Source organism: Phyllobates terribilis, unplaced genomic scaffold (genome assembly GCF_046119375.1).
Source record: "Phyllobates terribilis strain yellow unplaced genomic scaffold, ASM4611937v1 Scaffold_3__8_contigs__length_932513732, whole genome shotgun sequence".
Lineage (NCBI taxonomy): Eukaryota > Metazoa > Chordata > Amphibia > Anura > Dendrobatidae > Phyllobates > Phyllobates terribilis.
Genome location: NW_027362763.1, coordinates 745,783,065 through 745,798,007, shown reverse-complemented (window position 1 = coordinate 745,798,007; position 14,943 = coordinate 745,783,065).

The window sequence follows — 14,943 nt, the reverse complement described above, 5'->3', positions numbered from 1 at the left end:
CGGCTGGTGTTTCTAGCCTGGGAGGGGGCCAATATTCATGGCTCCCTTCCTGGGCTATTAATATCAGCCCCCAGCTGTCTGCCTAGCCTTTGCTAGCTATTAAATTAGGGGGGACCCCACGTCATTTTTTTGGGGGGGTCCCCCATTTTAATAGCTAGTAAAGGCTATGTATTCAGCTGGGCGCTGATATTAGTAGCCTGGGAAGCTCTGTGGGTATTACCCCCTTCCCAGGCTTCAAACATCTGCCCCAGCTGTCTGCTTAACCTCCGCTAGAGCCTAAAATTAAGGGGAACCCCACGACAATTTTTTTAATAATAAATCCTTTATTTAAATACTAAATGACAAGTACAGTAACCAACACTGTCACTGTACTTCATATATATGTGACTGACATGTTTCTATCTATCTAATCTATGTGTGAAGCTCTATTCTGTCTGTTATAAATTGTCGGGTACAGATGCTGAATAGCCGGCCGGCTTTCTTAAAGAGACGGTGCATGAAAACACTATTATTTTTTTTAATAAATCCTTTACACTAAATGACAAGTACAGTAATCAACACTGTCACTGTACTTCATATATATGTGACTGACATGTTTCTATCTATCTTATCTATGTGTGATACTCTATTCTTTCTATTATAAATTGTCGGGTACCGCTGCTGAATTGCCGGCCGGCTTTTTTAAAGAGACAGTGCATGAAAACACTATTATTTTTTTTTATAAATCCTTTACGCTAAATGACAAGTACAGTAAGCAGCACTTTCACTGTACTTCGTATATATGTGGCTGACATGTTTATATCTATCTAATCTATGTGTGAAGCTCTATTCTTTCGGTTCTAAATTGTCGGGTACCGGTGTATGCCGCTGCTGAATTGCCGGCTTTTCATGTTTCACTGTTGGCACTGTTCCCATCGATTTGGGCAATCACTGTAATGCCACAACCACCATGGCTGTGGCATTACAGTGAGTGGCAGACAATCCCTGCATGATTGGTGCTCTAAATAGCGCCAGACATGCAGGACACGCTTTTGGTGCACGAACATTTATCGAACATAACCTCGAACAGCCGAATTTTTTGCAAATCGTTCGGGTTCGTCGAACAACTCGAACACCGCCCAAAACAGCTCGAATTTGAGATTGGCGAACAGTTCTAGTCGAACACTGCTCATCTCTAGTGTTAACTCAAATCAGGATGGCAAAGATGTGAGAGGTCATGTTCTTACATTACATATTTACCTATCATAACTATACTGGTCTGCAAATTATACTTCCTTGCCAACTCTCCTGCAAGATCCGAAAGAGACTCCTGGAAATAGGGGAGACCTTCTGGAATCTAATAGACTGTATGGTAGAGCAAATAGCCATGGGCTGGAGGACATTAGGTGGCATGATGATGTCATGTAATTACACCGCCTGGATTGGGCACAGACTGCAGGACGAAGGAGGGTCAAGTGCATTACCACTCATCATGAGAGTAGTGTAAGGTAAGTTTAAGCTTTTTTGTTTAATTAGCACAAATGGGGCATAGATAGATAATACTGTGTGGGGTTATTAATAATATTGGAGGGCATTATTAATATTGGGAGAATATCATGGGAGCATGGTTACTATTTTGTAGAAGCACTATTACTATTCTAGAGGGCGCCATTACAATTATTGTAGGGGCACTAATACTATTGTTGGGTGACACTAATAATACTGTGGGCTCACTATTTCTATGCTAATAATAATAATAATCTTTATATAGTGCAAACATATTCTGCAGCACTTTACATACATTATCATGTCTGTCCCCACTGGGGCTCAGAAACTAAATTCCCTATCAGTATGTCTTTGGAGTGGGGGAGGAAACCGGAGAACCCGGAGGAAACTCACATAAACACAGGGAGAACATACAAACTCCTTGCAGATGTTGTCCTTGGTGGGGTTTGAACCCAGGACCCCAGCTCGGCAAGGCTGCAGTGCTAATCACTGAGCCACCATGCTCAGTGGTCACTATTACCATTAATACTATTTTAGGGGGGACTAGTAACATTATTACTATTGTAGATGGCACTAATATTACTGTGGGGAGGACACTTACATTTATAGGGTGGTAGTAATCTGAAACATTACTGTGTGGTGGCATTATTATTATTGTGGGGGCATATATGGTGGACATTATTGTGTGGGGTACGAAAGGACACTATTACTACACAGAGGCTCTAAAGAAGCACTATTACCAGATTGGGGGACATAAAGGAGATACATTTACAATGTGGGGGCCTAGAGGGAGCAAAATTACCATGTAGGGAGTGGGACACAAAAAGTGCACTGTTATTGTTTAGAGCACTATTACTGTATAGCTCTCTTTGTGGTCAATATTATTGCGTGGGCACTTTGGATACGAATAAGATTATTTGGTTTGTGTAGTTGAGCTGGAAAAGAGATCAATGAAACATGTTTGTGTGTTTTATTTTGCAGAGATGAGTCATGTATGGAAGAAGTTGCCATGACGGACTGGATCAGATGGACAAGAAAAGGAAAATGAATGACTATGATCACAGAGAATGTCACTGATGAGTCACTGGATTTATCTGTACATTATGCACATACATGGTCTGCATAGCACCTGTATATAACTGTTTTGTTTACTTATATAGTGCCATCATATTCCTCAATGCTTTACAAATATCATAATTACTGACTCCATTGGGGCTCACACTCTAAATTTCCCTAACAGTATGTCTTCATAGTGTGCGAGAGAACCCACACAAACATAGGGAGAACATGCAAACTCCTTAGTGATGTTATCCTAGGTGTAATTTAATCCAAAGACTCCAGCCGAGAAAAGTAGCAGTAGCAACAACTGAGCCACCATGCTGCCAATAATCTACCACTATATGGTCACTCTATGGTGGTAACTGCATACAGGACTACAGGCAACAACTGTTAGATTTTTTATCCTCAGAGAGGCATTACTGTGTGATATCTGTAGTGGTAAATAGGACTGCAATATGCAAATTGTCTTGTCTCTTATTTGACGCAGCAATCCTAAAGTTCAATATCAGCCCTTTAATGAGCCTTGCCACATGATTTAGAATAAGAGTCAAAACAGAATCTGAATTTGCAGGTGTTTCAGTTTGTTGTCCTTCCTCACTGAAAAGCATGAAATCTGTTTTGCTGTTTTGGCTGCATAAGAGGCTGAGGCGGGGCAACACCCCAAAATACTTGTCTGCCTATTGAGATTCTGGTTTGCTTTTATCCTAGGTCATGTGGCAAGGCTTATTAAAGGATCGATATTGACTTTTAGGATACTTCCTACAGGTGGAACTAGAGTTCAAGTTTGTATCCTCTCTGAAGAGACAAATTGCATATTTAATTTCCCAGAGGAGCATTGCATGGCCTATAAATCTCCTTACACTGGCATGTCAGGCATGTCACTCTCCACAATGTGAAACGTTACCCCTTAGATAGGACTGCACGTATCTGGAGGATTAATCTATTACATTATCTGAACTCAGAGTTATCACTGTGTTATCTACTGTGACTATAAGTGGTAGGAAAATGTGCCTTTATTTTTGGTTACCATTTCTTTTACTTCATATGTCAGAAAGTGGAATGTAAATGGGTGTGGTATTCAAAAAGAGGTCATGACTTCCACCAAAACTTTTTGCCATGGAGGGTGCAATGTGGCACCATGATTGTTCTCACTAAAATCAGTTCTCAAACATTGGTTGAATAGAACAATTAAGGCCATGGCCCCACTATCAGTATTTGGTTCAGTATTTTTTCTCAGGAATGGAAGCCAAAACCAGGAGTGGCTGATAAATATAGAATTGGTGACTTGTTTCTATTATACTTTTTCTCTAATTGTTCATCACCTGGTTTTGGCTCCCACTCCTGAGAAAAAATACTGACCGAATACTGACCGAATACTGATAGTGGGGCCGTGGCCTAAGTAGTATATATACTTAGTACATGAGTGACTAAATTCTCTAAATTCTAATATTTTATTCAACTCATTTAAAGTGATTTTAATTCTTAAGTAAGTAACACTTAATCATTGTATAAATCAAAAGTTTTTTACATTTTCTAATAACCTTTAGGCTTCTTCATCAAAACTGTGATGCCAGGCTATCTCTACATGTGTCACAGCTGTCAACGAATGAAACGCCGAGCATGCTAAAATACTTGGCGAGCACCCGAGCCATACTCCCGAGAGTATACACCCAAGACATACTCGCTCATCACTAGTTGCACATAGTAACCAGTCAGGGCTCAGTTTTCATTTTTTAAACTGCTGAAATGAAATGAAATTGGTTGCTATGGTTGGTAAATTGGTTGCTATGGACAACAAAATTAATCTGCTGTTTTGTATTTCAGTTCCTCTTTACTCACTAGATATTAGTTTGCAAACTAATACTTGTATGATGTATAACTTCTACCTTTTCGAAATTTCCTATAGTGATTCTTTGCAAATTGAATGTCTCACCTCTATTGCTCACTGTCCCCATCTCTCACCTCTACTGCTTACTGTTCCCAATATGATCCTCGTTGCATCTTCTTTCCACCACCGTGTGCTGCGTCTTCACGCCAGTCTGGGACTTCTGGATGTGGCTAAGCCCAGGCCGACTCTACGCTTGCATGTTTCAACCTAGAGTGCACATCGTAAGGGCAGGTGCAGGCGACCATAGAATCTCTCATCCAACTTTCTGAAAATCATACTATGATCAAACTCTAACCAGAGTTTGATTAAAGTGTGATAATTGTGTGCTCCGATTCTCTCAGTTGTGAACAAGATGGAGAAAAACATTTCTCCATCTTCTCCATTCTGTCAGTCCATGGAAATTGGAATGCACTTAGATGTCATCCAAGTGCAGGGCAATGTTTTCTGCGCACTCGATGTGTATGGCCGATTGCCATCCGAATATTGGATCAAACTCGAGCATGCAGCAATCTTTTTCCTCGGACCGACTCTGTTGAAGGAAAAAATTGAGCATGGCACCACGTAGGTCAAAAGTACGATCCGATGCTGATGTTTTGTTGGAACACACTTGGACCAAAAATACGGTAGCCTGCACCTGCCCTAAGGCTGTAGCTGGTCTTCAGAGGAAACCTGATTTTTACTGTAGACAACAATACTGAAGTACTAAAGGATTAACAAACACTCAAAAGTAAGAAAAAAGTTCTAAAAAAATAAAAAAAATTAAAAACAAAAAAATTAAAATCACCCACCTTCTCCCCCATTAAACATAAAAATATTAAAACGATTAAAAAAAATACACATATGTGATACCGACACATCCATAAAAGTCTGATCTTTCAAAATATAAAATATTTTTTTTTTCGCAATTTCACCGCACTTGGATTTTTTTCCTAATTTCCAGTAGACTATGTGATAAAATGAATGATGCCATTCAAAAGTACAATTCACCCTGAAAAAAAAAGCTCTCATATGTCTATGTGGATGGAAAAATAAAAAAAAGTTATGGCCCTTGGAACAAAACAGAGATTGCCCTTCAGGAAGGGATTCATTTATAACAAGCTTATCTATGAATCAGATTTTGTCACGACACAGCTATTGGATGACCAGGGACTAGGGGCTTCTACCCTGTCACTAACACTAGGGGGCGCCCTAGCTTGCCCTATTCCCTGGGATACCTCTGAAGGTGAGGATGCTGGGGCCTCCACCCTTGCCTCAACTCCTGAGTAAGCCCTCTGTCTGTTAACTCCTCCCACCCAGAGAAGGGGGCACTAATGTGCACCATAGCATAGTACACCAACCCAACAAACAGAGTTACACAGACAGGGGTAAACAGAAAACTCCAGGCACACGAAATATTCACTCACATACAGTACAGACCAACAGTTTGGACACACCTTCTCATTTAAAGATATTTCTGCATTTTCATGACTATGAAAATTGTACATTCACACTGAAGGCATCAAAACTATGAATTAACACATGTGTAATTATATACTTAACAAAAAAGTGTGAAACAACTGAAAATATTTCTTATATTTTAGGTTCTTCAAAGTAGCCACCTTTTGCTTTGATGACTGCTTTGCACAATCTTGGCATTCTCTTGATGAGCTTCAAGTGGTAGTCACCGGAAATGGTTTTCACTTCACAGGTGTGCCCTGTCAGGTTTAATAAGTGGGATTTCTTGCCTTATACATGGGGTTGGGACCATCAGTTGTGTTGTGCAGAAGTCTGGTGGATACACAGCTGATAGTCCTACTGTTAGACTGTTAGAATTTGTATTATGGCAAGAAAAAGGCAGCTAAGTAAAGAAAAACGAGTGGCCATCATTACTTTAAGAAATGAAAGTCAGTCAGTGCGAAAAATTGGGGAAACTTTGAAAATATCCCCAAATGCAGTTGCAAAAACCATCAAGCGCTGCAAAGAAACTGGCTCACATGAGGACCGCCCCAGGAAAGGAAGACCAAGAATCACCTCTGCTTCTGAGGATAAGTTTATCCGAGTCGCAAGCCTCAGAAATCGCAGGTTAACAGCAGCTCAGATTAGAGACCAGGTCAATTCCACACAGAGCTCTGGCAGCAGACACATCTCTTCAACAACTGTTAAGAGGAGACTTTGTGCAGCAGGCCTTCATAGTAAAATAGCTGCTAGGAAACCACTGCTAAGGACAGGCAACAAGCAGAAAAAGCTTGTTTGGGCTAAAGAACACAAGGAATGGACATTAGACCAGTGGAAATAAGTGCTTTGGTCTGATGAGTCCAAATTTGAGATCTTTGGTTCCAACCAGCGTGTCTTTGTGCAATGCAGAAAAGGTGAATTGATGGACTCTACATGCCTGGTTCCCACCGTTGGGGATTTATTCAAAATTGAAGGCATACTGAACCAGCATGGCTACTACAGCATCTTGCAGCGGCATGCTATTCCATCCGGTTTACATTTAGTTGGACCATCATTTATTTTTCTACAGGACAATGACCCCAAACACACCTCCAGGCTGTGTAAGGGCCATTTGACCAAGAAGGAGAGTGATGGGGTGCTACGTCAGATGACTTGGCCTCCACAGTCACCATACCTGAACCCAATCGAGATGGTTTGGGGTGAGCTGGACTGCAGAGTGAAGGCAAAAGGGCCAACAAGTGCTAAGCATCTCTGGGAACTCCTTCAAGATTGTTGGAAGACCATTTCTGGTGACTACCACTTGAAGTTCATCAAGAGAATGCCAAGAGTGTGCAAAGCAGTCATCAAAGCCAAAGGTGGCTACTTTGAAGAACCTAGAATATAAGACATATTTTCAGTTGTTTCACACTTTTTTGTAAAGTATATAATTCCATATGTGTTAATTCATAGTTTTGATGCCTTCAGTATGAATGTACAATTTTCATGGTCATGAAAATACAGAAAAATCTTTAAATGAGAAGGTGTGTCCAAATTTTTGGTCTGTACTGTATAATAGAGGAAAGCACCTGGTGTGAAGGTAAGGGAATAAACCAAAAATGGAGAAGGATAAGGAATTACCATGCATACAAACCAGACAGCAATCACAAATAATTCCTTCAACTCTCCTTCTCATAAGAACTCCTCTCCCTCCGTTAGCCATGCAGCAAAAGCTAGCTCTGACAAGGATTAGTATCAGAGCCCAGATTATAAAGGGAAAAGGAGTGGCTAACCAAGCTCAGCTGTGAGCACAGAAAATTCCAACATGACCGCTTAACCCCTGTTCTGCCGGAAGAAATAAACACACATTTAAAAAGAGTGCTTCTTCTCAGAGCTAGAGTAAGAGCCATCCGACGTAGAGGTCTTCTGGCTCCAAACTGTTGTCGTAACCCTGTGACAGATTTTTTGTGAAATGTCAGCACAATGATGCCACTATTAATAAGCTAGTCATTTTCTACCAATATTTCTTCAGAAAAGTAAGATAGAATCTAGGAAATGCTTAAAATTCTATCAATTTTATTAGTGAAATTTATACAAACCTCCATGAATATTATGTTTGTTTTTAAGGGACAAGATTACGGTTGGTGCAAGGCAGGCAGGTCAAGAAAATGCAAAAAGTTTTTCAAGATCCAACACACAGAATTTCATCATAGACTTTATTGAAAGAAATATGAAAGACAAGACAATTGAAGTGACACTTCGTAGGAAATCCTGCCATATATTCTCTGTTCCTGTAGCATTGCTCATTGTTCAATCTGTCAACTTTAAGAGATGCCGTTTGTTACAATGAAATAGCTCCCAATTACGATAATGCAGTGCTAGCTTTCATTTTCCAGTCACTGTCACTTTATGTTGGCACCAAACATCAGTCTACCATTGAGGGAAATAGGTGGGAAGAACGCAGTCTAAGATCCTGTCATTGAACACACAGTTAGCAATGCTAGTCTTAGAAATTAACAGAATGTAAACCAAGATATCAGATGCTCAATCATAATCAATCTGACATCAAGACTATTCCCACTTTGATCAATCGCTTTTTATTAAATTGGTCCAATGAAAATAATCTGATTACTATGCAGCTTGGGCTCTAAGGTGACTATCAGTGGTCTGAAAGAAACCATACAGCTCTATTGTCCTACGGCACCACCACAATTTATGTGGTAGGTACTTACCAGACATGACTGCAGGCAATAAACTCACAACAATGTTCAATCACAAATATGTAAAGACTAAAGACAGAATGTGGGAAAACAAATCTCTTTGTGCCCAGGGGAACTGGATAATGTGCCACAAGTCTAAAATACTGCTAAGAAAATGGGGACACCTCACCTAAATTGCCCAAAACTCTACTGTCTCATCTGCTATTCAATACACCTCTTAGGCAGAGATCCTTGAGCAATATTTTCAGTCAGTGAGTTGTCTGTGTGCTCAACAGGAGAGATGAGCAAACTTGTTAGGAAAACGTTTGCCAATCTCAAAGTCGGCACGAACATTGCAGATTCAAATTCGTGTTCGGATTCCAGAGCATTTTCCTCAAAATAGGCAAAATTCAGCCAAAGTATGGTAAATGATTGTGTTTCCATTAATGCTTTTGTTAGGACTTTGGCTAGGATAGTGGTGCTGTATGATGAGCAGGGGGGACGTGTTTGATGAGGAGAGGGGGTGGGGAGAGGTCAGAGGAGCGGCGGACTGTTTTTCTTTTTTTTTTTCCATTAGCTTAATGTGTGGAGATTCCGGCAGCCAATCAGGGCGCAGAAACCATCCACAACGTCCAGACACAAGGGCTTGTGTCATTGGCTGCGGAAGTCACATGTCCCTCTCCATATAAAAAGTGGACATGTGGCTTTGGCGCCATTTTGTCAGTGTAACAGCGTAGTGATGCTGCTGCTGCTGCAAGTAGTCAGACAGTTAGTTAGGCGGTTTCTTGTCAGCTAGTTCAGATAGATAGGATCCTGTGTCAAATCGACCTTCCAGAATCAAAATCTTTTGTGCTAATTATGTCATCCATTTACTGGGGACCCCAGTAAAGGCTAGGTATTCAGCTGGGGGCTGATATTAGTAGCCTGGGAAGCTCCGTGGGTATTACCCCCTTCCCAGGCTTCAAACATCTGCCCCAGCCGTCTGCTTAACCTCCGCTAGAGACTAAAATTACGGGGAACCCCACGCCAATTTTTTTTTTAATAAATCCTTTATTTTAACACTAAATGACAAGTACAGTAACCAACACTGTCACTGTACTTATTAGATATATGACTGACATGTTTCTATCTAATCTATGTGTGATACTCTATTCTTTCTGTTCTAAATTGTCGTGTACCGAAGTATGCCGCTGATGAATTGCCGGCTTTTCATGTTTCACTGTGAGCATTGTTCCCATCGATTTGGGCAATCACTGCAATGCTACAACCACCATGGCTGTGGCATTACAGTGAGTGGCAGACAATCCCTGCATGATTGGTGCTCTAAATAGCACCAAACATGCAGGACGGGGACCCGAGCTCCCGCCCGAGCATCGCGCAAGTACTCAGCGAGCTCCGAGCATCTCGAGTACTGAGATGCTCGGGCGAGTACCGAGCAGTAGCGAGCATGCTCGCTCATCACTAGTCTCTTTCATGTTTGTTTCCTGTAGCAGTAGGGTTCACAGACCGGCAGGCCTGCACTTACTTTTAGTCAACTACCTGTGTTACTATACTTACATTTTTCTAACAATAGTAGTCTACGAAGTTGATATTTGTGCCACCTGAGTGTGGCTGAGCAGAAAAGCAATTTGAGCTGTTGCATGAGGTATCAAGACTCCAAGCACAGCAGACCTACACCGGTTCCTCACTCACTTCTTAATTTGAACTGAAATTCAAAGCTGTAAATGCTGGCCCAGACCTTTTCTCATGCATGGCCCACGCTTGACTGCTGCTGTGCCATTATAAAATTTCTACTGTCGGTCAATTGATGCCACTTTTCCTGGTGTCTGCCCCTAATTTTTGGAAATGTTTGGACTCCAAGTTGGGTCTCCTTCATGCGTGTTGCCTGAATCTGGCAGGGCTCTCAGAGCACAAGGCCTACACCTGTCACTCTTCTACCTGTTACAGATCAATATTTAAGCTAGAAATGCTAGTCCAAGCCCTGTCCCAGGTTCGGTCTCATGCATCCATGGTGTGCAATTATACTATTTGTAGTCTGGGTCAATTGATGCCACATTTTCTGGTGTCTGCCCCTAATTTTAGCTTTTTTGGCAGCTTTTGGGCCCCCCTGAAGGTTTTGTCTATGCATTTGGTTTTGCCTCCTTATTGACTTCAATGGGGTTTCGCTATATTCGACGAACTGTTCGGGGAACATTGGGAATTTCGCTGAACAAAACCGGGCCTTGAAAGGTTCGCTCATCTCTACTCAACAGGAAGCACACTGATCCAATAAAAGCTGGTTTGCCACACCTGCAATTTTTGACATGGACTGTTGTTCCCTGTGAAAAACATTAGTCTGTTCCGTCTGGCAGCTAAAACTGCATGTAAATGAAGGCAGCTCTGGCACCTGTCTGATATCAGAGAAGCACATGAAATTGCACACAGAGCCAGTTATGTCTGCATTTTGTGGACATGACGGGCCATGTTTTTTCATATATCTATCTACAGCCGGTCTAGGTCTCCTGGAAAAATAAATATTTACTGGACCCTAAGCCATAGATATTCCCCTCCTCACCTTTTCTACACCTCTGCCCCTTAGGACAGGGAGCCCCACACTGATACAGCATGAGGCATGCAGTACATGTACAGTGCAGTGATGGCACGGCCAACATTCGCAGGAAAAAGCTGACATCTCAAAGTAAGTGTAAGTCCAGAAAAACACTGAATTTAAAGGAGGATGCTTTCACATTGCATTCTGTGTCCCCGTACATCAGAACTCCCTCGCAAAACAGGGTCCGGACGCAGGGGCCATAGACTACAGTGCATCATTTTTGGGAGTGTACACCTACAGGAGATGGACACTCAGAAGACGTAGACTGAGTCTGAGTGTCTGCCTCCTGTAGGCGTACACTCCCGAAAAAAGTGCACGGCAGAGCTCACATTCGCTCTGCAGTCACCATTACAGTCTATTGGCCCCATCAACGCATATGTCCGGACCCCATTTCGGGGGGATTTTGGACGTATGCCCTGTCGAAGACACAGAACGCAATATGAAAGCACCAGACATGTCTGTAACTTGCAGAAGTAATTGACTACTTGTGCAGCTCATCCATGTACAGGTGGAGGACCTACCTGCTATTTACATGCAGTTTTCTCGTCCCAGTCGAGTCCATGTTGCAATATTTTTCCATGCACAATTGGTCTGTGTGATGTCTGTTTGTGGTACGTTGTGCAAATGGACAACAGACGGACCAAAATAATGTTCATATGAAAGTACCCTCACAGTAACAATCAGAGATATCACCATTATTAGCCATTTAACCTCTAAGTTATGATGATAAATAATAGCCAAGTAACCAGAGAGCATAGAAAAAAAAAATAAGGGACTTCCCTTTGTCACCCTGTAAAGAACTGCAAGAACCTTAGATATTTGGGCAATGATAAAAATAGGGCCAGAGCTTCACTCAACAGCCACAACTGTATATAATGCTGACTTCACAGTTATCTGGCACAGAGTTTACAGCGATATAAATAACAACTTTACATCCACAGTAGCAGCAGGATTGAGGGATGGCAATTAATTACTATGGAACCCAAGGGCTTAACACTAGGTAATATTTCAGTGGAATAAATGGGTATTAGTGCAGATTATTTCTAAAACCAAAAGTTAAAAGTGAAGGTCCCTTAGTGGGAATGTAATCAATAAAGTTCAAAAAAGCTTTGAAAAAATAGATGAAATTAAAAAGATCCACATGTTTGGTATCATCACGTTTAGAAAGTTTTTTTCTGTGAATTAAATAAATGGAACAGGTTAAAAATATAATATAGCATGACGAATATTAATTCACCAAATACTCCTTTTATAAAGCGAGTAAGCCGAGACAACTTCTGCAACTTGAAATGAAGCTGCACATATGCATTTCTACTGCATTTCTTGGCATTCCGCCGGTCGTTACATTGTAAGGTTTGTTTGATCCTAGCTCCTATTTTGATGGAGAACTCCCACCATAAAAGCTCTTCCGTACCTTCTATTGAGAAATATCCTATTGAGTTCTCGCATTTTAGCATTTTGTTTTCTACTTTTATTCCCTTTTTCAGGCATTATTCTTTTTTTTTCTTTTTTTTTGCAGCTTATTTCAAAATTATATCTATTCACACAATACATTTCTAAATGCTTTCATTTACTTTTAAGTCTCTGGACTCCAATAGCATTCCAAACTCGTACTTGCAACAGGCGCAAGCAAAGCAGCAGATAGAACAGAACCTGAAAGAGAGCAGTGATACCAAACAAAACACACAAATGGTCCATAGAGTTTTTGAGGGGATTTCTTAGCCCGTCAGAGCAAAGCCTGGCCAAGCTTAGTCAAAAACAGTAGCGGCATGAAAATTAAACAGACAGGTGGAATAAGCACATACAAAAACCACATAGATAGAAAAGAGTTTATGCAAATGGCAGTAACTCAAGAGAAACCTAGAGCAGAAATGCCATCTATTGGGAACAATGAGTCTGGCTGCCTAATCTAAGATGCATCTATAAAAGCTTTATCAATAAAGAAGAGCTATATTTATTTTATTTTATTTTTTTAGCAAGTTCTTTTAAATTGTTTGTGTAATTTTTTTTTAAATAAGATTGACAAAGTAAATGAAAAAAAAAGTTTTGGACCCATAATTATCAAAAGGATTTAAATAATATTAAAGACTTCAAAACATCTAAGAGTTCTGAGAAGAAGAGCAGATTTTTTTTTTCTATTTGGTACACACACAATAATAGCACTTCTTTATGGGTTCACAGATAAAACCACTGCAGATGTTCATACACTAGTAGTACAGCTCCGAAGAGTTAATGTCATCACTGTATAAGGAATATCTATCAGTCACTCATAGTATTGTGATTTAGAGGGACTCGCTGATTGAACACACATTCAGTGTTTGAAAGCATTATGATTATTGACCAATCAGGCCGGGAGACACTCTAATTAACATATGCCACATTTCAATTTTGTACGTAACAGGTGGGAGCACCCGGAAAATCACAACATGTATATCTTATGGCTGACTTTGCAAGTTTACGCAACCTATAGCATTCTTGACGGCTCTCCTGGAACATTCGGGAGACTCCTAGAAAAAGGGAAGACTTCCTGGTCCCCAGGAAGAGTTGACAAATTTACCGGGCATTAAAGAAGTTTTCTATAAAGCAACTCTTTCTGAATATCTCCAGGATGCTGCATCATCAGACTCAGCCCTACCATGTAGGACACACAAGCAAGGGCCAGAATTCTAATGTGGAAATGAGAAGTTGCCTAAAAATAACACATTGAGGAGCGGAAATGAGTGGGAAAGCAGGAGCTATTAATGCTGTAGGAGGTTTGATGACATAATTCACACACTGCACTCTCATTTGCTTTAAGTAGATGTGGCGCCCCTGAGGGTTCAGTCGCCACAGAGGTACTGCACCTCAACCAAAGGTGTGGTATCTCCTTCGCTCAGGTAAGGAGGGAGTGCTGACCGAAACCCCAACACCTGCATCCAACACTACACTTCTCCAGGCTGGCTGGAAGGGCAAGATGCATGTGCGTAGCTTCTGAGCCCTGACCCTGGCTGGAGTGGGGGGAACCCAATGGTAGGGGGAACCAGTAGTGGGTGCGGGTGGACGAAGCAGTTTAGAGGAGCACCATAGAAGGAAGTATAAAAAGAGAAGCCATTTTAGGGTGGCAGGTCAGTAGAGGAGAGCAGTTCAGAAGAACAGCTCAGGACAGTCAGTCCGGGAGCAGAGTCTCATTAGGAGCTCTGCTCCATGAGTAGGGCCCAGTCATAGAGGCCCAGGAGGGGAGCAGAGGAGTAGGCTCCGATCTACAGAAGGGATCCTAGGGGGTACGGCAAGTGCAGGACGGCACCCGTATGCCCCGAATCTGTCAGAAGACAGAGGGATCGTAGGCCGCAAGAAGGGGACCGGCCCCTGGTCCAGCCTTGTTACTTTAAGTCTCGGCTGGGAAAACCGGAGGCTTCTGGCTTATATAGTCAGTTGCTGAAGCCTCATTCTAATCCCCGTGATGGTCAAGCAGGTCGGGGAACTCCAACGAGACAGGAGGGACTTCAGAGCACCCGAGCGGGATTGAGTGTGGGGAAGCGCAGGGCAGGAGGGAGAAAGACCCAGCATGAAGACGGTCTAGCTAGGAACACAAGAAAGTGGGGTTCCGTCAGGAGCTCCTAATCTGCCTGAGGAAGAGCTGTACCCCTGCCTGGTGAACGCAGCGCGGCGTGGGAGGCTGGCACCCGTATAGTGCACCAATGGAAATGTCATAAGAACTGTGAGTAAAGACTCGGATGACTGCACCGTACTGCCTCTGTCCATTATTTCAGCTGCGCCATCTTTCCCCCTGCACTACAACGCCCAGCACAACAAACAATATCTACACTGCCCTG